We start from the raw sequence: 22,646 nt of genomic DNA on the forward strand, positions 1-22,646 counted from the left end.
AACTCTTTCTGAGGTTCTGTGTGGTTTGTTTTGTGTTTGTTTATAAGAACTTCAATTATATAGAATTTTCTGTTTTGATGTGAATGGAAAAGGACGAGATGGGATTTCCTGGCAGTGAGGATTTATCTTAATACCAATGAAACAAATTCTTAGGTCCTTTACAAACAAGTTACAAATTGTATTTGTCCTTATTCCGGGAGTATTAAGGGCTACCTGGCTGTCATTGGATGCTAATGAATGAGGAGTCAAGTCATTGCATTAGAACAATCGGTCTGACGGCTTAGCTGTAATGCACAGTGGGCATCTTGCTGAACTTACCAAAACCTTTCCTGAAGTGTGAGAAAACAATGTCTGTCACTAAGGTTTCTGTAGTGTAGTGGTTATCACGTTCGCCTATAAAGCGAAAGGTACTCAGCTTGAAACTGGGCAGAAGCATGTACTTACTTCTTAAATTGGAGACGTCAGGAGATATGACAGTTTTGTAGCAACACTTTTGTAATGGAACTTCTTTGCTGATCATGTCTCTAACGACAAGCAAACTCATTGTGAAAGGCCAGTTAGCTCAGATGGTTTAGAGCGCTACTCAGCAAGACAAACATCTCAGTAGTCTAAATTCTGTTAAAAAAGAGAAGGCCGTTTTCACCATTCAATCTTTGCCTTCTGAACAGACATGTTGTTCAGCACATTGGTCTTTTTTGTATAGAACTTTCCATCAACTTTCATGGAGGATGTCAGGATGGCCGAGTGGTCCAAGGCACTGCGTTCAGGTTGCAGTCTCAGAAGAGGTGTAGGTTCAAATCCCACTTCTGACATTCAGCCAGCATCATAACCAATGTTTACTGCTGACTTCATCAATGGAACCCTGCTCTCTGCTTGCTAGTGACAACAGCTCACATGATTACAACTTATTCAGACAAATCTTTTTTAATTTGCTCTCAATGTTTTGTAAAGTTGTACAAGGAAATTCTGTAAAAAATATTGGTGCACATTTTTTTCTTTTAAAGACTGATGTATTTTTTTAATGACTGATGCACTTTATTTTACACAAATTGGCTGTCATTGGAGATTACAAATGGCAGATGGCAATCCTGGAGGATATCAGCTCTTTGTTCATCCAAACAGGCCCTGATAAAACACTGAGAAGTTAGGAATATGAAAGATCGTAAAATGCTTTTTTCTTTGTGTTTTTGTGATTCTATTAAAGACATTTTGATAAGAATGACGGTACCACGATTTAGCCGTAGCTTCAGCTGTTTGCGGAAAAGTCTTTAACTATCTCCACCAATCATTCTTGGAGGCTTAATCACACTTCATCAGTCTGACCAATCAGAAGTGGTTAAAGTCTTCACTTGTTCAGATTCTGCTCATAAAGTCTCTCAGTTCCAACAAAAATACCATCTTAAGCTCGTCTTTAGCGCTGTAGCTTTCCACAGAATCCGGTGTCAGACCGTGGAACGTGTGAACTAAACCAGTTTAGCTCAGAGAAGCGAATCGGTTTGCCCTTTTGTGGCAGTTTTCACACGACATCTCCCATAATGCATTGGGTTAAAGTGACAGCGTCTCAGCGCACAATGAGTCTTTCTTTTTAAACGTCTTGAAACCACAACAAACACGCATCAAACAGTTTTTGAATCTTTTAACTTAACTTTTATTACATCTTTTAGAAAAAAACAGCTGCAACATCCAGCTTTGTCTGCCACAATCATCACAAAAATGCATGTGAGTTTGCAGAGGGCCTGTAGTCAATACAGACTATTTTTTTTAACTTTTTTTTTTTCATTTATCGATGCTGGTGCGCCGCAGGATTTTTGTCAAGGTTAACGTGTGCCGTGGCTCAAACATGGTTGAAAAACACTGTGCTAGAGGCCAGAATCACTTTTGTCAGTGTAGAACTTTCTGAGAAGTCTCTGCAAAGAACCAGAGTGCATAGATACTAGATTGGTGAATATAGACCATGATACATTGCGTTTGAGCAATTCTTTTGAGAAAATCAGAGCAGTTTGACAGTCACATCTTCTCTTGTTTTGAGTTCTATAGGAATAAAGTTTCACAGGTAGACATTCGGAGCATAGTTACCACATACGTGACAAGAGTCTCCAGACACTCCGATTTTTGGGAAGAAGCCGCCTAAATAGCGCTGAAGCTCTCAGCACCATGGAGAGCAGCCTTCAACTGACAGACAGCACTTGAACAGAAAAAACTCTTAAACTGACAGATATCAGCAACTGCAAAGTAATTCTCTTTTAGCGCCATTTATATTAAAACTTTTTTTCAATTTGTTTGAATTTTCTTGATATTTTAACCACATTTTCAAATTTACCATCAATTGTGTGTAAACAGACTTTACAAAGTTGTACAGGGGCCTGTTGCACAAAAGTAGGATAAGGGATTAAGCCAGGATATCTTGGTGATCTTGGCTCAATTGATCCCCAATCCGGTTGCACTAAAGCTGGATAGGGGGCAGGAGGATATGTTATGGTATAAGTTACCATGGAGATTTATTCTGTGGAGCTAGCCTGCTCCAGACCAGGCTAAATTCCAGGATCTATTAAATCTCATCTATAATGTCAGTCAGCAGTCGCCACAAATGGAAACCAATAGTTATTTCATTGCTCACTATACATTGTTATCACATATAACTAGACCCGCTGTCATTATTTAAACGTTCGTGATCATTAATTTCAATCATTTTGGATAAATAATGAGTTTTAGATGATGTTGCTATCATTAGATAATTTACAGTTTCCATAGACTATAAGGCTATATGTAAAATAATAGAATATTAGGGCCACAAAGGGAAAAAAAGACAAGTCATAATATTGTAACCAGTTGTTTTAAAGGAGGACAGTTGTTAAAATGACAGATGTGGGGCATTTCGTGAAATTGTACCTCGGTATGGTTTCATAAACGAAGACATGCGGATGTGCCAGAATATGAAGTATCACATTGTCATCACTATCAAAACTGTAAAAAGAATATGTTGCTTTTCTGCAGAAAGAACCAGCCTCATAAATTTATGACTTTATCCTTTTTTCCTTAGTGGGCCCTAGTACTCTGTCATATAAAATAAAACACATTCCATTTAAAACACAATGTGTAACATTATGTTCCTTTATTGAATAAGGACAAATTAAAGCAGGTAAACTACACTCAAAAAAAGGTTCACTTTGAATGAACATAAGAAAATTATGGAAAGGATTTCCACATGATTAGACAGCGTTACTTGAACAAAAATGAATCATATTGGTCCTACTTAATGTACTTATGTTCAAACTAATAAATTTAAGTTGATTCAATCTAAATACTGCAGTTGGACCCAACTTTAAATTAATATTGTTGCTCACTCTTAAAAGATAAAAGTTGATCCAACTTAACTGAATCACTTCAATTGGTCACACCTCATTAAATTAAGTTTGTTCAAATTAAATTTGTATGACTTCCTAACACAATTTATGTTGATATAACTTAATTTTTTGCTTTGATGTTATTTATACATCTGACATTGATAATGTTTTCCAATGGGTCTTTTAATTTTCACATCAAAGACATGAAATACGCAGTAATGTCCCACATCACAAGACAGCAGCTCAAATAAGGCGAATGCTGTTTTAAGTTACATGAACAGTTTACCGCACAAGGGGTTTGGTTATCATCCTCTCCCACACTCTAACTCATGGTGCAGAAAAAAAAATAACCATAACAGTTTAAATCACTAGTTAAAACAGAGTAAAACAGCTAGACAATAAATCCCATGGACAAAAACTCACACTTAGACCCCAATTTGCCCAGATAGACAAAGAAAATGGTATCCCACAATTCCTTGCGATTACTAATGTATCCAATTTAACGGTATCATATTGGATCAACATGATTGAAATTAGTAACTTTTAAATGGATTATTTTTATGTACGATCGACATGATTCATTCACGTAAGATTTACAAACATAAAATTTTCTGGTTGAAATGACAAGTTACATTTTCGTAAACTTAATTGGCTGGAAATTTAATTCAAATTCTTTTTGAGTGTGCTTTATCACTGTGGCGGTGTTGCCTTTCTTCTTAATTATATCTTTAACCTCCTCGTATGCCTCCATGAGGATTTGTGCTTCCGACAGGGAAAAGTACGCGGCTCTAGTTGCCATGGTAAATCAGTTTATCTGTGATCTGTGGCGGGGTCTGTTTGAGTGAGCCGGACACAGTCTGTCTGCTCATCCTGGCTTGGTCTTTGTGCAACCAATTAAGCCTGGACGCACATGTTTTGGATTCATTGAGCTCAGCTCATTAATTTATCCCGGATGTCTTAATTCTACTTTTGTGCAACAGGCCCCAGATCTGTTTAAGCGCGACTTTTTCTGTCATAAAATGTGCAAAATCTGACACAATGTGTAATGACTTTAAATCTCCACTAGAGAGCGCTCACAAGAGGTTGTAATCTTCAGTGAGAAATTCATAATAAAAGGAAGTTGTCTAACATTCAACAAAGATGTAATAGTTCTAGGAGAATAAAAGTTTGATCTTTAGTCTTTGAGGACAAAGGAGTTTGCAATGAAGGAAGGTTTGTCTTTGACTGTCTGCTCACGGATCAGAACAGTTCTGCTCTTGCTCTAAAGATGCATCACGGTAACGGTCCTGAAACAGAGTCCTGACATTTATATAAAAATATATTCAAATATTTATATCAAATGTCTATAAAAATGAAAACAAAATTTCTGCATAGACAAATTCTGTGGAGCTTCGATGTCCTCCATTATACTTAGGATTCCATATTACTGTCAAATGATTTTATTTTATTCAGAGTAAACAGTTTGATTCCTTAACAACGTGAACTTTTTACACAAAGATTACAGGAACACTTGTTTATTTTTGTTGACTTAGTGTGACATTTTCAAGTTTTTATCTTAACCTAATAAAATTGAGAACTAACAAGGTAATCCATAAATACTGAGGTTTCATCACAGGTGTGTCAATCAAAATGTGAATCCAGCTGATCTGAGGAGAAAGACAATCAGCTGTTATGAACAGCAGCTGTGTTTCCTGCAGGAGGAACTTTTTTAAAGCTCCTCTTGTTTGTTGGCTTCTCATTCGGTGTCTGTAAAGATGGGAGCTCAGTCGGTTGTGGCCCTTTGTGTTTTGGCTGTTCTCCTTAGCAAAGGTATGTAGGTTTATCGGAAGGAGAATTCACTGCAGATTGAATTTTGTTTTTCATAAACCATCAAAGCAAACATTAAAACAATGATTCTCCTCAGGTTTAAGCTTGCCAGTTGCTAGAGAGAGCCAGGATGCAAACCATAAAAAGATTGGAAGAGGAGCTGGTGAGACTTAATGCTAGCAAAAGTATATACAGAAAAAAATTCTTGAGTGGATGTTTACTACCTTCTTTTCCTCCCCCAAAAGATTTGGCTTTAGAGAACAGCTTTGAAATCCTACAGTCACTGGATTCCAGGTTGGAAAATATGGTTAAAGGTGAGAATTTGTAAAAAGTAACGAATGCAAATGTTAAAATAAACTTTCAAGGTCTTAAAAGTAAAAATTTGTTTTGTTAGTACAACTGGAAACCAATGAGGTGGAAGCCCATATAACGCTCAATCAAGACCAGACTGTGTCCGACGCCGCCAGCAACCAGACTGTGTCCGACGCCGCCAGCAACCAGACTGTGTCCGACGCCGCCAGCAACCAGACTGTGTCCGACGCCGCCAGCAACCAGACTGTGTCCGACGCCGCCAGCAACCAGACTGTGTCCGACGCCGCCAGCAACCAGACTGTGTCCGACGCCGCCAGCAACCAGACTGTGTCCGACGCCGCCAGCAACCAGACTGTGTCCGACGCCGCCAGCAACCAGACTGTGTCCGACGCCGCCAGCAACCAGACGTCCGCAACCCGCTGTCCGACGCCGCCAGCAACCAGACTGTGTCCGACGCCGCCAGCAACCAGACTGTGTCCGACGCCGCCAGCAACCAGACTGTGTCCGACGCCGCCAGCAACCAGACTGTGTCCGACGCCGCCAGCAACCAGACTGTGTCCGACGCCGCCAGCAACCAGACTGTGTCCGACGCCGCCAGCAACCAGACTGTGTCCGACGCCGCCAGCAACCAGACTGTGTCCGACGCCGCCAGCAACCAGACTGTGTCCGACGCCGCCAGCAACCAGACTGTGTCCGACGCCGCCAGCAACCAGACTGTGTCCGACGCCGCCAGCAACCAGACTGTGTCCGACGCCGCCAGCACCAGACTGTCCGACGCCCAGCAACCAGACTGTGTCCGACGCCGCCAGCAACCAGACTGTGTCCGACGCCGCCAGCAACCAGACTGTGTCCGACGCCGCCAGCAACCAGACTGTGTCCGACGCCGCCAGCAACCAGACTGTGTCCGACGCCGCCAGCAACCAGACTGTGTCCGACGCCGCCAGCAACCAGACTGTGTCCGACGCCGCCAGCAACCAGACTGTGTCCGACGCCGCCAGCAACCAGACTGTGTCCGACGCCGCCAGCAACCAGACTGTGTCCGACGCCGCCAGCAACCAGACTGTGTCCGACGCCGCCAGCAACCAGACTGTGTCCGACGCCGCCAGCAACCAGACTGTGTCCGACGCCGCCAGCAACCAGACTGTGTCCGACGCCGCCAGCAACCAGACTGTGTCCGACGCCGCCAGCAACCAGACTGTGTCCGACGCCGCCAGCACCAGACTGGTCCGACGCCGCAGCACCAGACTGTGTCCGACGCCGCCAGCAACCAGACTGTGTCCGACGCCGCCAGCAACCAGACTGTGTCCGACGCCGCCAGCAACCAGACTGTGTCCGACGCCGCCAGCAACCAGACTGTGTCCGACGCCGCCAGCAACCAGACTGTGTCCGACGCCGCCAGCAACCAGACTGTGTCCGACGCCGCCAGCAACCAGACTGTGTCCGACGCCGCCAGCAACCAGACTGTGTCCGACGCCGCCAGCAACCAGACTGTGTCCGACGCCGCCAGCAACCAGACTGTGTCCGACGCCGCCAGCAACCAGACTGTGTCCGACGCCGCCAGCAACCAGACTGTGTCCGACGCCGCCAGCAACCAGACTGTGTCCGACGCCGCCAGCAACCAGACTGTGTCCGACGCCGCCAGCAACCAGACTGTGTCCGACGCCGCCAGCAACCAGACTGTGTCCGACGCCGCCAGCAACCAGACTGTGTCCGACGCCGCCAGCAACCAGACTGTGTCCGACGCCGCCAGCAACCAGACTGTGTCCGACGCCGCCAGCAACCAGACTGTGTCCGACGCCGCCAGCAACCAGACTGTGTCCGACGCCGCCAGCAACCAGACTGTGTCCGACGCCGCCAGCAACCAGACTGTGTCCGACGCCGCCAGCAACCAGACTGTGTCCGACGCCGCCAGCAACCAGACTGTGTCCGACGCCGCCAGCAACCAGACTGTGTCCGACGCCGCCAGCAACCAGACTGTGTCCGACGCCGCCAGCAACCAGACTGTGTCCGACGCCGCCAGCAACCAGACTGTGTCCGACGCCGCCAGCAACCAGACTGTGTCCGACGCCGCCAGCAACCAGACTGTGTCCGACGCCGCCAGCAACCAGACTGTGTCCGACGCCGCCAGCAACCAGACTGTGTCCGACGCCGCCAGCAACCAGACTGTGTCCGACGCCGCCAGCAACCAGACTGTGTCCGACGCCGCCAGCAACCAGACTGTGTCCGACGCCGCCAGCAACCAGACTGTGTCCGACGCCGCCAGCAACCAGACTGTGTCCGACGCCGCCAGCAACCAGACTGTGTCCGACGCCGCCAGCAACCAGACTGTGTCCGACGCCGCCAGCAACCAGACTGTGTCCGACGCCGCCAGCAACCAGACTGTGTCCGACGCCGCCAGCAACCAGACTGTGTCCGACGCCGCCAGCAACCAGACTGTGTCCGACGCCGCCAGCAACCAGACTGTGTCCGACGCCGCCAGCAACCAGACTGTGTCCGACGCCGCCAGCAACCAGACTGTGTCCGACGCCGCCAGCAACCAGACTGTGTCCGACGCCGCCAGCAACCAGACTGTGTCCGACGCCGCCAGCAACCAGACTGTGTCCGACGCCGCCAGCAACCAGACTGTGTCCGACGCCGCCAGCAACCAGACTGTGTCCGACGCCGCCAGCAACCAGACTGTGTCCGACGCCGCCAGCAACCAGACTGTGTCCGACGCCGCCAGCAACCAGACTGTGTCCTTCAGCCTTCTTCAATAAATGTTTCTTACATCTTAATGCATTTTTGTTTTTGTCACATTTGGGGAGTACCTCCAGTATTAAATCACTGAGCAAATGCATAGTTGTGTTTTGAGCACTTTCATGGTTGAAGTGATGGCAATCATGAACTCTAGGCCCCTGGTTGCCATATCAGGTGACCCAGACCATCCTGAGGTGCTAACCCCAGCTGCTTTACTGACACAAAAGATGAGCACTTTTTTTTCCTTCTGGAAGCTTCACATCAGGTCAGCTGTTTGGAAAACAGTGGAGGCATGGGCAGCACCTCACTGAAACCTTTTGGAAAAGGGACTATTTGTCAACGTTGCAGAGCCACAGCAAGTGGACTCGGGATAAACCAAAAAGATCCTTCTGGTGAAGGATATCCAGACCAACAGAAATGAGTGGCCGTTGGGATTGATCGTGAAATCCTGTCGTAGCAAGGACGGTAAAGTACGTAAGATGGAAGTACGCACTGCATAAGAAGGGACTTTAAAGACTTAGACCAGTTTCAGACATTGTTATCCCATATAACTGAAAAAGTTACGTAAATTTGTGTTATGTTACGGCTGTGGCCGTATTTGATTTTGTTTTGTCAACTCAATGACTAGTCTTGATGGGTGCGTGTCCTGTGGGGTGCGCACCCTGAGTTGACTGGTGCGTGTTCTGCGGGGCATGCGCCCCGAGTAGACGGGTGTGTGTTCTGCGGGGCACGCACCCCGAGTAGACGGGTGCGTGTTCTGTGGGGCGCGCACCCCGAGTTGACGGGTGTCTGTTTTTGTCTGATTATTTTCAGGTGTGGTGGAAAGGGTGTGGCCTCCCACTGGACCAGCTGGTGGAGGCAACCTTTAAAGCCACCATTTGGACATCCAGTCGGTGGGAAGGGAGCCTTGCTGCAACAGTCTCGACTGCAGCTTGGCCCTCTTCTCCATTTTGTTTTTGATTTCACCTCTTGTTTAGTTGTGTGTTGCACTTTTGTATTTTGTATTCGTAGTCCTTCGTAGTTTTGTCTGTGCCCACTCTGATTAGTCTTTTGGTTTATAGTTATTTGTTAAGTGAAGCTGTAGGGGTGAACTGCCATTTTCTTTAGTACATGTTTTCTCCTGTTTTTGTTAGGTTAAGGAGGTTAGTTATTGTCTTTATTTTCCTTTTCCTTTGTAAAGGAAAGATTACATGTTTTCAGTTAGTTGGTTTTGTTTGTTATTTTGGCCTGGGTTCACCTTGAAGCCTTTTAGGTTAACTTTTAGTTCTTGTTGGTTGTTTATTTGTAAATAAATTTGTCATATTTTTATGGAGACATTCGTTTGGTGTTTTTTGTTAGTTAAATTATTAGCCAAAACTTTACTTTTTTTGTGTTATGCCGCCTCGGTGCCCCTAGACACAAAGGGGGCGTAACATGATATAACAGCATTATGTCAAGCACGGAGTGTAAAGCCTTTTGTTAAGTTGTCAAAAGATGCATTTTCGTTTATGTAATCTATGATTAACAGTTTGTTTTGGAAAATTGTCAGAGTTAGATATCTGTCGTTTGTGTTAAGTTTAGATTATTCATTGTGTCAGAGTGAGTGCTCTCACCATGCGATCTTGAGTTCAATTGAGCACATTTTCATGGAGATGCAGCCACGTTCATGCTGAGATGGCTCTGTGCGTGCAAGCATTGGGAATTTTTTGACATGTACGGACAAAAATATAAACGCAACACTTTTGTTATTGCTCCCATTTTTTATGGTATGAACTCAACGATGTGAAACATTTTCCACATACACAAAATAACCAGTTCTCTGATATATTGTTCACAAATCTGTCTAAATCTGTGATAGTGAGCACTTCTCCTTTGCCAAGACAATCCATCCCACCTCACAGGTGTGCCATATCAAGATGCTGATTAGACAGCATGATTATTGCACAGGTGTGCCTTAGACTGGCCACAAGAAAAGGCCATTCTGAAATCTTCAGTTGTGTCACACAGCACAATGCCACAGATGTTGCGAGTTTTGAGGGAGCGTGCAATTGGCATGCTGATAGCAGGAATTGGATTTGAGGTAGGTGGAATTTTGGATCCAGTAGGCTCCTTTTCTATACACACCTCTCTTGGAGCCTTTGGAACATGAGATACATAACTTCAACAAAAGCAAACAGTGTAAAGTTGAACAGTCTAAACAAATTAGAGGTAAGATCTTAAACCCGAGCCCGAGTCAGAACCCGACCCGACCCGAAATTCGGGCACTAAATGACAATCATTACGTTCGGGTCGGGCTTCTCTCTCACTGACTTTTATAATAAATATATTGTAATGGCTGCAAAGACGCTCCTTAGATGGGCGGCTGTCAAGCAGCTCTTTATTAATCCTGTATATCAGAACGGTTACCGCACGAACCGAAAGGCACAGCCAGCTTCTTCTTACTCAGAGGGAGAACGTTCACCGAACGCACACACACACACACACACACACACACACACACACACACACACACACACACACACACACACACACACACACACACACACACACACACACACACACACACACACACACACACACACACACACGGGTAGACCCCGCCCCCTCTATCCCACCAGTCACCAGCCCACCGTTGATTGACATACATTGTGGTCCAGCAAATAGCAGAAAGAGGGGGGCGCCGGCCACCCGCAGCTCTGCGCACGTATCGTGAATGTAATCTTCTCTCCGCAAGTCCGCATCTATTTTGTTTAGGTATCCCTGATATGGAGCAGCAAGAAGTCAAGGATAAACTTAAGACAGGGGAACTGAAAAGGCAAACAGGCACCGCGGCTGGAGTATTTCTCCGTGTAATGAAGTGAATGTGCATCAAGATCTCTCTTTCACTCTCTTTGTCTGGCCTCTTATTCTGTGTTCCAGCGTTATTTCGTTGTGCAAATGCATTTATCACATAAGACGGAACCTATGCGCAGCGCTTCCGGCGGAACTCTATGCCACAACAGCGAGCTTGACTATGCGCGCGGCTGCAGCGACCACTGTCTGTTCGAAAAAAAAATAACTTTCATGATCATAAAAATATGTAGATTATTTTACCTTTAAGAAATCTGGTCTGCCAAAAATACTATGGGATAAATTGAACTTTCGGGTTTGCTTCGGGCTCGGGCCTGCAAATCAAGTTAATTGGTCGGGTTCGGCCCGGGTTCGGCTTTAATGCCCGTGGGCCCGTGTCGTGTCTGGCTGGATTTTTTAGGCCCGATCTTACCTCTAAATCAAATCTACATAACAGTTGCTGTGACGCTGGAAGCAGAATGTTGGAAAGAAGCGCCTTCACTTTTGTGTGTGTGTGTGCAAATGTATGACTATTATTCAAGTAATAATGAAACAATATGTTTGATAAAGGCTCCATATTGGGTAGATCTGAACTTACCAGCAGCAGCATCAATGTTTTCCCTTTCAACAAAAGGTGTGTTGACAGGAGTTTCTTCTGCAGCTAAAAAAAAGAAGAATTATTATTATACAATAATCAACGATCAAGCTAATAAAATAAATATCGCAAAATCCTACTAATAGTTAAGTGGCTCATTTAAAATCTATGGGCAGGTTTTTCACAATTTCATGATCTTTTTTTATATATTAAAGAGAGGTTAATTGTTTGATTGTGTATTTGCACAAGGTCATATTTATTTATTTAATAATGAACAATTTGGGACTCCATACTCTTCAGCTGCTGTTTTTGAAAAAAAGGGATTATGCAGACGCTGTTTTTTTTAATTACTTTACAAACTATTAAAATTACCTGAGATTACATCTTCAGTGATGTCAGGAACATCTTGAGAATCAATTAGCATTTTAGCTAAATGGCGCAGCTGCACAGAAAGGCAGGATAATGTAAATATACGGCCCCAACATCCTCCAAACTTACCTTGTGATTGATGTTGAAGTTCTTCATCTTTTTTCTTCTTTCTTTTTTCAGCGCCTGATGGATAAAGTCTCTTTGGCATGATGTTCTCTTATTGTCGCTTTGATCAATGTGACAAAATGCGCTGGTAAATGCGCACTGTGCCAGGCTCAGATGCAATGATGTTGAGCAATCGTTGCTAAGAGTGGCGTAACGTCATTATTTGGGTTGCCAGATTAGTTCAGGTGTGTTGAAGTGGGGGATCATTAAAGTGCAGGGAACATTCTTTTTCACAACTTTAAGAGCGCACGTTGGTACGGACGTGCTATGAAATGGGTTGCCAGATTTTGGCCTTTTTTTCCCCGCCACTTCGAGGCCCTGGTGGTAACGGCTGGGCCCTACGCGGCTGCATAATTCACGTATAGGGATGGCCGGTGTTGGAAAATATAATCTGTCGCTTTGAGATTACTTTCCTTGTTGCATGTTCAATAAAGTCGAGAAGGAGAAAACCACGGGATTCGACCGGATTAAGTTTAACAAATTTATTCCCTAACAATATTTCTAAAAACAGAGTAAAAAATAATAAAACAGAATAAAACAGATCGATCTGGGTGTCCAAAATCAAGGCCTGCAATACGCAAGAGGTTACATTCCGAATTCACATGCAGCTTGTCTGGAGATACAGAAAAGTTCCTTGAGTTCAGACTTTTAAGCATGTGGTCAGAACATCCTCCCCCGGGAACAAGATGGCCGCCGAATCTCCGCCTCTGGTCGCTAGAGATTGGCTGACAGAGGAGCCCGCCTTCTTCCTTCAGCCCATCCTTAGAATCACAGCATCTGGTCTCTGGGGGGGGGACCTCACAGATAGACACGGTACGGAATCCCCATGGGTGGCAGGAACTGTCACCGCAGGAAGTCGATCCTAGAGCTTTGTTCTTCACATGGGAGCAGATGCCTGTGGCGGTTCCCAGGGATTGAGATGATTGATTTATGATCCAAGTCAGACCTACAACCAAATGGCCTCAGAAGATCAAAGACCGTTTTCTCCTGAAGGGGGGGTTGAGATTGTAGCTGCATTCCTGACACCTCTCACATATGCAACTATAGGAAGCAACTTCAGAGTTGAAAGGATGTTAAAGCACACACTTCAGCAAATGACTTATCTTCACTGTAATAAAAATTTAAGACTGACAACCCTAATGAAATTACCAAAAAATATAAATTCCTTCAGTTTCCCTCTCTTGACCTCACGAAGTGAGGTCACACAAAAAATAAAAACACATCACATCATGCAATCAAAACAGCTGTGGTCTCGAGCCCTCACAATATAAAACAGATCCAATGTGCATTAATGTGCATTTCAAAGGTGTTGATGATCCATTTATGAGTTTAGCAGCGAAAAACCTGTGGAGCTTGCATTAATGATCTTTAAGAAACATTCAGTTGGACAGGAAAAATGCATGCTAAGGCCCCGAGCCCCATCAGCGACCATCCCTAAGGACACTCATGCTTCATTGGATCTTTGGCACATTGGCGTTTACAAAGAACAAGACATAAAATAGTAAATAAAGAAAATGCACAACTACAAATTCAAATTATTCTAAAAAGTAAAAGATACAAAGACAATAAAATAGCACTTCCTGTAAGGAAAAGGAACACCTGGAATTAAGGGGGGGAATGAGAAATGTTAAAGCAGAACAAAATCACACAGACGATGAAAAGAGAAAAGAAAATTGTCAAACATAACAGTAAGCAATTTTATAAAATGCAACAAAGTCTAAAAAAGGTCATTCCGGGCCTCGAACACTCGCGTCCTCCTTCTGCATGTCCCACAAGCTCTGGCAAGGTTGGACCTGGCCTCCTATGGACTTCTCAATAAGCCTGTTATTAGAGATGTGACACATGGTGATACAACAGAACGGCTGCAAAAGGACTTGGGGTGTCCACTGCTGTGGTACTGTTCTGCCAAGATGATTCTTCTGTGGGTCTAAGTTTTTGTTAGTGTTAGGGTCAGGAATTTTTTAGAAAATAAAAAACAATAAAACACAAAAGACAATGAGACAAGAATTAATTTTATCCATGCGCAGTAAGAGAAAATATGATGGAAAGGGTCCACCACATTTCTCTTCTCAAAGGTCTGCTTCCCCTTGTGCTGTTTTATGAAGAACACAAGTGGGGAAAATACAAATTCAAGAAAAAGAAAAAAGTTTATTATGGGCTGTTGTCTAATGACCCAGTTGTAGAACCTACTCATCCTTGCTGTGGATGAGAAAAAAATCAGATGAACAGACACACAAAGCTTTAAAATTTTAAAAATGGTCAATCTGTGTTACTATTTAAACATTCTTTCTAGACAAATACATTTAAACGATAATAAAATAATGTCCTTCTTTTAATCATGAAGACCTCTTTTGTCTACCTCCCTCTCCTGGCCTGGGGTTAAACCCCAGGACACAAACACAAAACGAATTAAATGTAAAGCAAAATCATGAAAACAATAAACAGTTTGGTGTATCGATAAGGTGAACAGGCGTCCTGTCCACGCTCCTGTAAAAGGCAAGGTCACAAGAAGAAATAATACAGCTGCAACAGAAGATCTTTCATTAATTGCAGGCAGATGTCATCAACCTACATTAGCAAAACACAAACCTCTTATAGCATAATGTTCTGTCAGAGAGACTTTAAACAATGCCAGAAGGATTTTATGAACCTCTCTGTACTATAATGCAAACAATTGTCTGCTATTTTTATGTAATGGAATGCAAAAGAAAACGTGTGCTAAGTCAATAGCAACAAACAACACACCTTGTGAGGTTAAAGGTGACAGCATGCAATATGGATCAGGGACGTATAGGTTTTATAATAATGGTGACGTCATCAACTCAAATTAACATTAGCTTAAATCATATGCAATCCATCTACTTTTAAAAACGGTTTCAAAGAAGTACACCATGAAGAATACGAATATTCAATGACACTATAGTTCTACAGCCCAGACTGAGTTTCCTTCATCTGCCTCTTTCAATCAGCTGCACTGAGATCTAAAAATCTGTGCTCCTGCAGTTACCTGAATCACCACCGGGGGGACGATGAAGAATGAACCAACATCAACTGAACCTGTGGACCATGAAGCATCAGAGAGCGTTTTAACATCACCTCTGCATCTTCATGAGCCGTCTCCTCTCTGCTCAGTTGTTGAACGGCAAAATTAACCTGTACATTTTTATTGAGGGAGGAAAGTGAACACCTGAAAAAACAATTTAACCAATGTGTCGTTAATGTCCTGCTTAGTCTAATCCTGTGTGAGATACAGCTGTGTCTGACAGCTAGTATCATTGCATTTGTGAGTGTATGAATGCACAATAAGCCGCTCGCCCTCAGGGTTAATATATGTCAGTGTAGTTCAAATGCCACGTGTGGTCTTCTACCTGCTGAAATACTTCTTACTGTTAATCATGCTCTCTGTCATAATAGAGTGTACAGGTCAGACCATTCGGAGGCTTCAAACACAGGAATCCAGGCTTCAAACCTGAAATTAACGAAACCACCTGGCGTTTCAGGGCCCTTTACATGTCTGCAGTGGGGGTCGGCTGTGGTGTCCGGCATGGCATCCAGTCTGCTGTCTCCTGTTTTGACAAGACTGTCCCATCCCAACAGATTCACAGGCGTGTTTGGTGAATGCACGCATCACTGTTCCACCATCTGGTCAAAAGTCAGTCGGATGGTCTTTTGCAGGTTTTGAGGAGTCATTTGTTCATTTGTCAGAGCTGATGGAGTGTCCAGTAGACTCATCAGTGGTTACCGTTGAGCTTGGAAAAGACAATGGCTCCTGCATCAAGTGGTGTTGTCTGACTTGCCCTGTGGTCCTCGCCACGGTGGAGGAGGGCTTGGAGTGGTCATGGGTACTGTTCATTTTTCCTCCAGACCCTCTGCCTCTTGGTCTGTACATTCTGCGGTTGGGCACCTCGTTGTGAGCTGTCAGGGTTCAGAGCGCCATAGATGCCATTTCCAACTGCTGCTGGGGTCCCCTGGGTGGCCTGCTTCTCCCAGGATTTTTCCACCCGTCCTCCTGTTTTGGCCTCCGAATGGCTGAGCATGACACGTCACTACTGCTGTCTCTGAGGGCATCAAAAGTCAAAATTCATGTTAGTTTCCTTTTCTTTTTTAAAACACCTTTTATCCTGTGTGAATTATTTCAGCAAGGTAAAGAATTGTTTTTCTTCAGTTGCTCAACCTCCCCCTCTCTCCTGTCCTGTTTCTTCAAATGTGCTCTGGGGGTCAGTCACTGCTGACTTTTTTGCCTAAAGTTTTATGAGATCTCGGGGGGGGGCTGCTCTTCTGCTTGGAAAGAGATTTAGAAATGTATTAGTCATATTCAGTCTTCACCGTCTCCAACACCGTCAGTTGATCAGTAATGAAAACCAGCAAAGGGAAAAATCCCTAAAATTTTCTTTGTCCGATATGACGGACATGGAGCAAAGTCTTTGGAAAATATATTGTCTTACATGCATTCCGGCCGCTAATCATTCACTCTTAATCAAGAAACAAAGACAAATTGTTTTGACTTACCATTACTTACTGTACCAGGACTTACTGTTCAAGAAAAAGAAATTTGAAGAAGTACTAAAAGCAACAAAATCCCACAATTTAAGCTTTTCCTTATTTAACCAAAAACACAATTCACACTCTAAAACACAGACAATCAATACAAAGACAACAACTTTTAACCGTTTTTGCAAAAGACATAACACAACAAATTAGGTACCTCACACATAAACAAAATTAAACCATTTCACTGAAATGAATCGTTCATAACTAGCGTTTTAACATTCATGTTCCCTCTTCTCCTGTTCTACCAGACCCTGCACTTTCATACCACACCTTCCCATGTCCACAAACCCTCCATTTTACTTACAATGCCTTTCATTTCTCCTGCTTTTCACCTTACATTTCTTGTCTCTACATTGCCACATCCTTCCAAATCCTCAAAAACCATGTTTTCCCTTCCTTTACCTCGTCCTGTTCCCCATTCTGAAAACAATTTTCAAATACTATTGATTATGATTCAAACAAACAAAACCGCCACTCATTCGCTTCTCATTCAAACAGCAGTGCACAAGATCAAAACAAACAGAAAAACGAAATTAAACAAATTAAAAATGTCAATAATACTTCTTCGAACAAAGCTGGATTTAATCGCGGTTATTAGGACATACAAACAAATTAGAGACATGTATTCACAATAAGAAAACCGAAATAATTACAAAATTATTTTACCCCAAATGTATTAGACCGATACTACCTTACCATGTTTTTGAAAAGCTTTGGGAACAGAGAGAAAGTAGTTTTTGTTCGAACAGAGACGGGTTGCAGCAGTCATGCATGCAGCCATCTCGCCGTTGAGGCAGTGGCTCCCGTCGGAGGCGCCGCGCTACAAAAAAAACTTTTTCGGCGAACCGAAAACCCAGTGAAACTTGTTTTTAAACGACGTCCTACAACCGAGGTCATGACCACGCTCGATAACAACGATCCCCACCATGATTTTACCGCAAATTACCTCCCAAACTCTTCAAATTTTCATCGTGAAAGAATCCAGCACGTTCCGCCATATTTTGTCGTCAGGGACGCGTCTCGCCGACCACATGGTACAAACAAAGCCAATCACAGCCACACGTCGCCATTTTGGCTAGGACTCCGTCACGCTTACCACGTGGTACAGACAAAACCAATCACAGTCGTCTACACATTCGAAAACAAGTAAAACGTCCCGTCATTGGTCCGTTCGATGTAAACATGATGAACAAGATGGCTGCGTCCGTAGAGCAGACAATACACAGGGAAATGTGGAAAATACAGTTGAAACACACAGATTTCAAACACTTTTTCATTCCATTCTTTCCAAAATCGCATACATTTCATTCCATTCATCCTCATTCAAGCCATTTTCACCGCTGTTGTCAAGTCAAGTCGTTAGCGTCATGTTGTCTGTCGTCAAAACAAAATTCACCGGTTTCCTCATTTCTTCTGTCTAGTGCACCTTTCATTTTTACTGTGAATCCCTCTGTGGTTTCTCTACGCATTAAAAATAATTTGTGAAGGTTCGCCGCCTTCCTGGTTTTTCCAAAAATCCTAAAACGCGCAAAATTAGTTCCTATATTAACACTGTTTTTCGTGAACGGGTTTCTTCACAGGCCTAACAGACGCAAACCTAGTTAATTTTAACGTAATCCAAATATCACACGCTCCCAATTTACTATTTATTCAATTTTGACAGGCTAAACAAACACAAAACCTGCACAATTTGCTCAGCTCTAATTTTCATAAATTTCCTAAATCCAATCTGCTGTTTCAGGAGGGTGAACCACAAAACTTATACAGGTGCGCTATGCCGTCCACATACTTCACTTCCCCACAATTTGAGTTATTCACTAAAAGAATAACGTAAACAATATGCAGAATTTACGAACAGGTTCCTGCTTTACCTTTTGTTTGTGAGGCCTCGAGGGAAGTCAAGCACGTGGGGGGGGGAGCGTCACCGACTTTTCGCCGAAAGTCTCAGAAATCTCATAATAAACCACTATCGGTCCTCTTACCCGCGTTGCGCTTCCGCGATTCTTCCCCACTTTATCACGTCGGGGTCACCATAAATGTTGGAAAATATAATCTGTCGCTTTGAGATTACTTTCCTTGTTGCATGTTCAATAAAGTCGAGAAGGAGAAAACCACGGGATTCGGCCGGATTAAGTTTAACAAATTTATTCCCTAACAATATTTCTAAAAACAGAGTAAAAAATAATAAAACAGAATAAAACAGATCGATCTGGGTGTCCAAAATCAAGGCCTGCAATACGCAAGAGGTTACATTCCAAATTCACATGCAGCTTGTCTGGAGACACAGAAAAGTTCCTTGAGTTCAGACTTTTAAGCATGTGGTCAGAACATCCTCCCCCGGGAGCAAGATGGCCGCCGAATCTCCGCCTCTGGTCGCTAGAGATTGGCTGACAGAGGAGCCCCCCTACTTCCTTCAGCCCATCCTTAGAATCACAGCATCTGGTCTCTGGGGGGGGAACCTCACAGATAGACACGGTACGGAATCCCCATGGGTGGCAGGAACTGTCACTGCAGGAAGTCGATCCTAGAGCTTTGTTCTTCACACGGGAGCAGATGCCTGTGGCGGTTCCCAGGGATTGAGATGATTGATTTATGATCCAAGTCAGACCTACAACCAAATGGCCTCAGAAGATCAAAGACCGTTTTCTCCTGAAGGGGGGTTGAGATTGTAGCTGCATTCCTGACACCTCTCACATATGCAACTATAGGAAGCAACTTCAGAGTTGAAAGGATGTTAAAGCACACACTTCAGCAAATGACTTATCTTCACTGTAATAAAAATTTAAGACTGACAACCCTAATGAAATTACCAAAAAATATAAATTCCTTCACCGGCCATGCTTGTATTTGTTCGCTGGCTGTCTAGCAGAATACACATGTTGTGATGACAGCATATTGATTATTGCAAATTAAGCTGACATTTTGGTGATTGCAAACCTGAGTGAACGCTACAAGTGCTTGACTGTTTCACTAAGTCATTGGGAGTTGAAACTGGTTGCCAGAGGTGACTATTACTCCCATCTTTCATTCAATCAAAGTCTGGATCTCCTATCCAGGCTGCCTTACACCTCATGTGCCAACTTGCCACTTACTCTATATGTTCCTCTGTACTTTGTTCTATTTACAATCAAATCCAAATCTTACAATCAAATCCAAATCTTCTACCAGAGTCATAAAAATGTAAGAATGGACACAAAGAAGGAGATACGTGCTTTGAAATTGCAAAGCAAACAAAGAAGCAGCACTTAATGTGGAGCTGAAACACAGTGGCTATTCATTTCTATCAACATTCAAGGTTTCCTCAATACCGTAGACTGCGGAACATCCTGGTGCTACCACCAGACAAGAGTTCCACGACATTGTAACTGTTGAGTATCATGGGTCCTTACAAAGACAAACATCTCAGTAGTGTAAATTCAGTTAAAAAAGGAAAGGCCGTTTTCACCAATCAATCTTTGCCTTCTGAACAGACAAGCAGTTGTTAAGCACATAGGTCTTCTTTGTATTGCAGTTTCCTTTGATTTTCTTTTGTAGAGGATGTCAGGATGGCCGAGCGGTCCAAGGCGCTGTGTTTAGGTTGCAGTCTCATAAGAGGCGTGGGTTCAAATCCCACTTCTGACATTCAGCCAACAGTCAGGCTACTGCTCCAATCTTTCCTGCTCTCTCCATCAATGGAACTCTGTTTGCTGTCCAGAGACATCACCTAACAGCTTGCGCAATTACAACTTCTTTAGACAAAACTTACTTTATTTGCTCCTAACGTTGTCATCACACGTGTTACAGATGAACCAAAGGCAAATAAATCCTTGATCATTCTATTCATTCAAAACTGCGACCGAAATTTATCTGTTTCCTCCATAAGCAATCATGGAAGTTGTTGTTTTAAACATAATGGGATATGGGTCAGATGGGATTCCATGCCACTGACAATTTATCTCAATACCAAGGTAATACAAGGTCAATGTAAAACAAATACATTGTATTTGTCCTCAAACCAAGGCAGCGGGGTTTAATGGTTACCTGCTTCATAACAGATGCTAATGAGAAACGTGTCAAGTCATTGCATTTGAACAAATCAGCCTGACGACTTAATTGTAATGCACAGTCAGGCATCTCGGTCCACTTACAGAAACCTTTCCTAAAACTTCATCAAATGGTATTCTGTCATGCCCTTCTTTCAATGCAGAAACCAAAAAGAAGTAGACATGATACCGCTGCCATATAACACAGAAGCACTAAAGCTTCAGATATTGTCACAAATGTTGTGAAACAGACAGGTCATTTCAGTCATGTGGGGTTCTTTAATGACCTGTTGATTTTTGCAAAGAGGGCAGCCGGTTTTGTGATGGCAACGGTGAACGAGCAGGAGTTACGAGGTTTTCCAGCAAATGGTGTTGCATATTCTGTCAGCTGATCAAGAAAGCAGCGCTCCCAGTCAAGGGAATCGAACCCCGGTCTTCCTGCTCCGCGCTGAAAATGGTTAAGCTTAACTCTCTTAACTTTTGCCATTCATTCTCTATGGTAGTTCTTAACACTACGGATGTAATATACTTTTTCACCACTAGCGGGATTTTGGGGGCGCTGTTTCCACATCGTCTTAGTAGTAAGGATTTTACAGGAAGAGCATACAAGAACAGAAAACAGCAACATTCTTGTGGCCAGATTTGATCCGATCGCTGTGAAAACACAAGAGCACAAGTTAAAGTCTGATGTAAGTAAAAAAATTTAACAGGACAAAGTTTCTAATTTGAAGACATTTCTCTTCCCGTCATTGTTGAAACATGAGGACTGAAACTCCCGCGGTGAGGATAACAGCTGGGATGAGAGGAACGTCTTCAAACTATAAACTTTGAGCATTTAAGTGTGTGTGTGTTTTCAAACCCTTTTTCATTTTACCAAAGGTATTGTGGAGGTGAACAGGGGTTACATTACATTTTCTATGCCATTTTTATTATGCATAACAGGGGTTACAGTATTTTATTATGCATTTAATGGAGTAGATATACATGCATGTATATTGTATTGCAGGAATATGCAAAATCAGAGATCTGAGAAACTATTTAGCTGAAAGATCAGTGGATCCACCTTCAGGTAGTGAGGACAACCAGCTGGTTGGATTTGGTGTGCATTCTAAGAAGACCTGGAGGGATGTCTGGGAGAAAAGAGAAGATGGATATGCATCATTTATCCTCAGGAAACAGTGTGTTTCAGGCAGCAAAATGTTCCTGCTCCAGCAGTACCTGAAGAAGAAAGAGGCTCAGACTCAGAGTTCTTCAGAACCTGCTCTTCCTAAACCTTCTTCTAATCCTCCAGGTCTGTGGCAGACTAGACGTTCATGCTGACGTTAGTAAACATGGTAGAAATGATGTTTCCCATCTTTTCAGTGTCTTCTTTAGAGATGGAAGATGATGAAGAGTTGGAGAGGATGATGCTTTCTGTCTCTCCATCCAAACTCCTCTCTTTACAAGGTAAAACTAAATCACTCACAAATACACACTGAGTGTTAATTATTACTTCTGATTGCAACCTGTTTTCTTATTTCTTTTACTGAATAGCAGGGACATGTAGTGAAGAAGATGACAGGACCAACGTGTTTACCAACAATCCCAACCCAGCCAAGTGAGCAGCACCAACGTGCACACATCATGCCTCACGTGTTGATTATGTTTCTGTATGCAGAATAGTAGTACTAGTTGAAAAACTGATATTAGACTAGATGTTAGTCTTAGATCAGTCCTTTCTTTAGACTAAGCACTTTTAAATGTCTGTTCAAATAGCAGCATATTAATATGTTTGCTTTATTTTCTTTCAGGTTCACTGAGTAAAGGTCAAGCTGCTGCTGCTGCTGCTGCTGCTGCTGCTGCTGCTGGTACCTGATGGTTCTGTCATAAACCAGGATCACCTTTTCCTTTCTTCGTTTTGCTGGTTGGCCACGTTCAGGCCTGTTCTAATGCAGGTGT

At 43.4% G+C, this 22,646-nt stretch overlaps 2 non-coding genes across 2 annotated transcripts; both read left to right on the forward strand.

Moving 5' to 3' along the window:
• Window positions 1–362: 362 nt before the first annotated feature.
• trnay-aua lies at window positions 363–435 on the forward strand. Its single transcript has one exon. It is a non-coding gene; the product is annotated as a tRNA-Tyr (tRNA).
• Window positions 436–20,225: 19,790 nt separating this feature from the next.
• Window positions 20,226–20,307, forward strand: trnal-uag. Its single transcript has one exon. It is a non-coding gene; the product is annotated as a tRNA-Leu (tRNA).
• The last annotated feature ends 2,339 nt before the right edge of the window (window positions 20,308–22,646 follow it).

This window comes from Oryzias latipes, chromosome 13 (assembly GCF_002234675.1).
Source record: "Oryzias latipes chromosome 13, ASM223467v1".
Lineage (NCBI taxonomy): Eukaryota > Metazoa > Chordata > Actinopteri > Beloniformes > Adrianichthyidae > Oryzias > Oryzias latipes.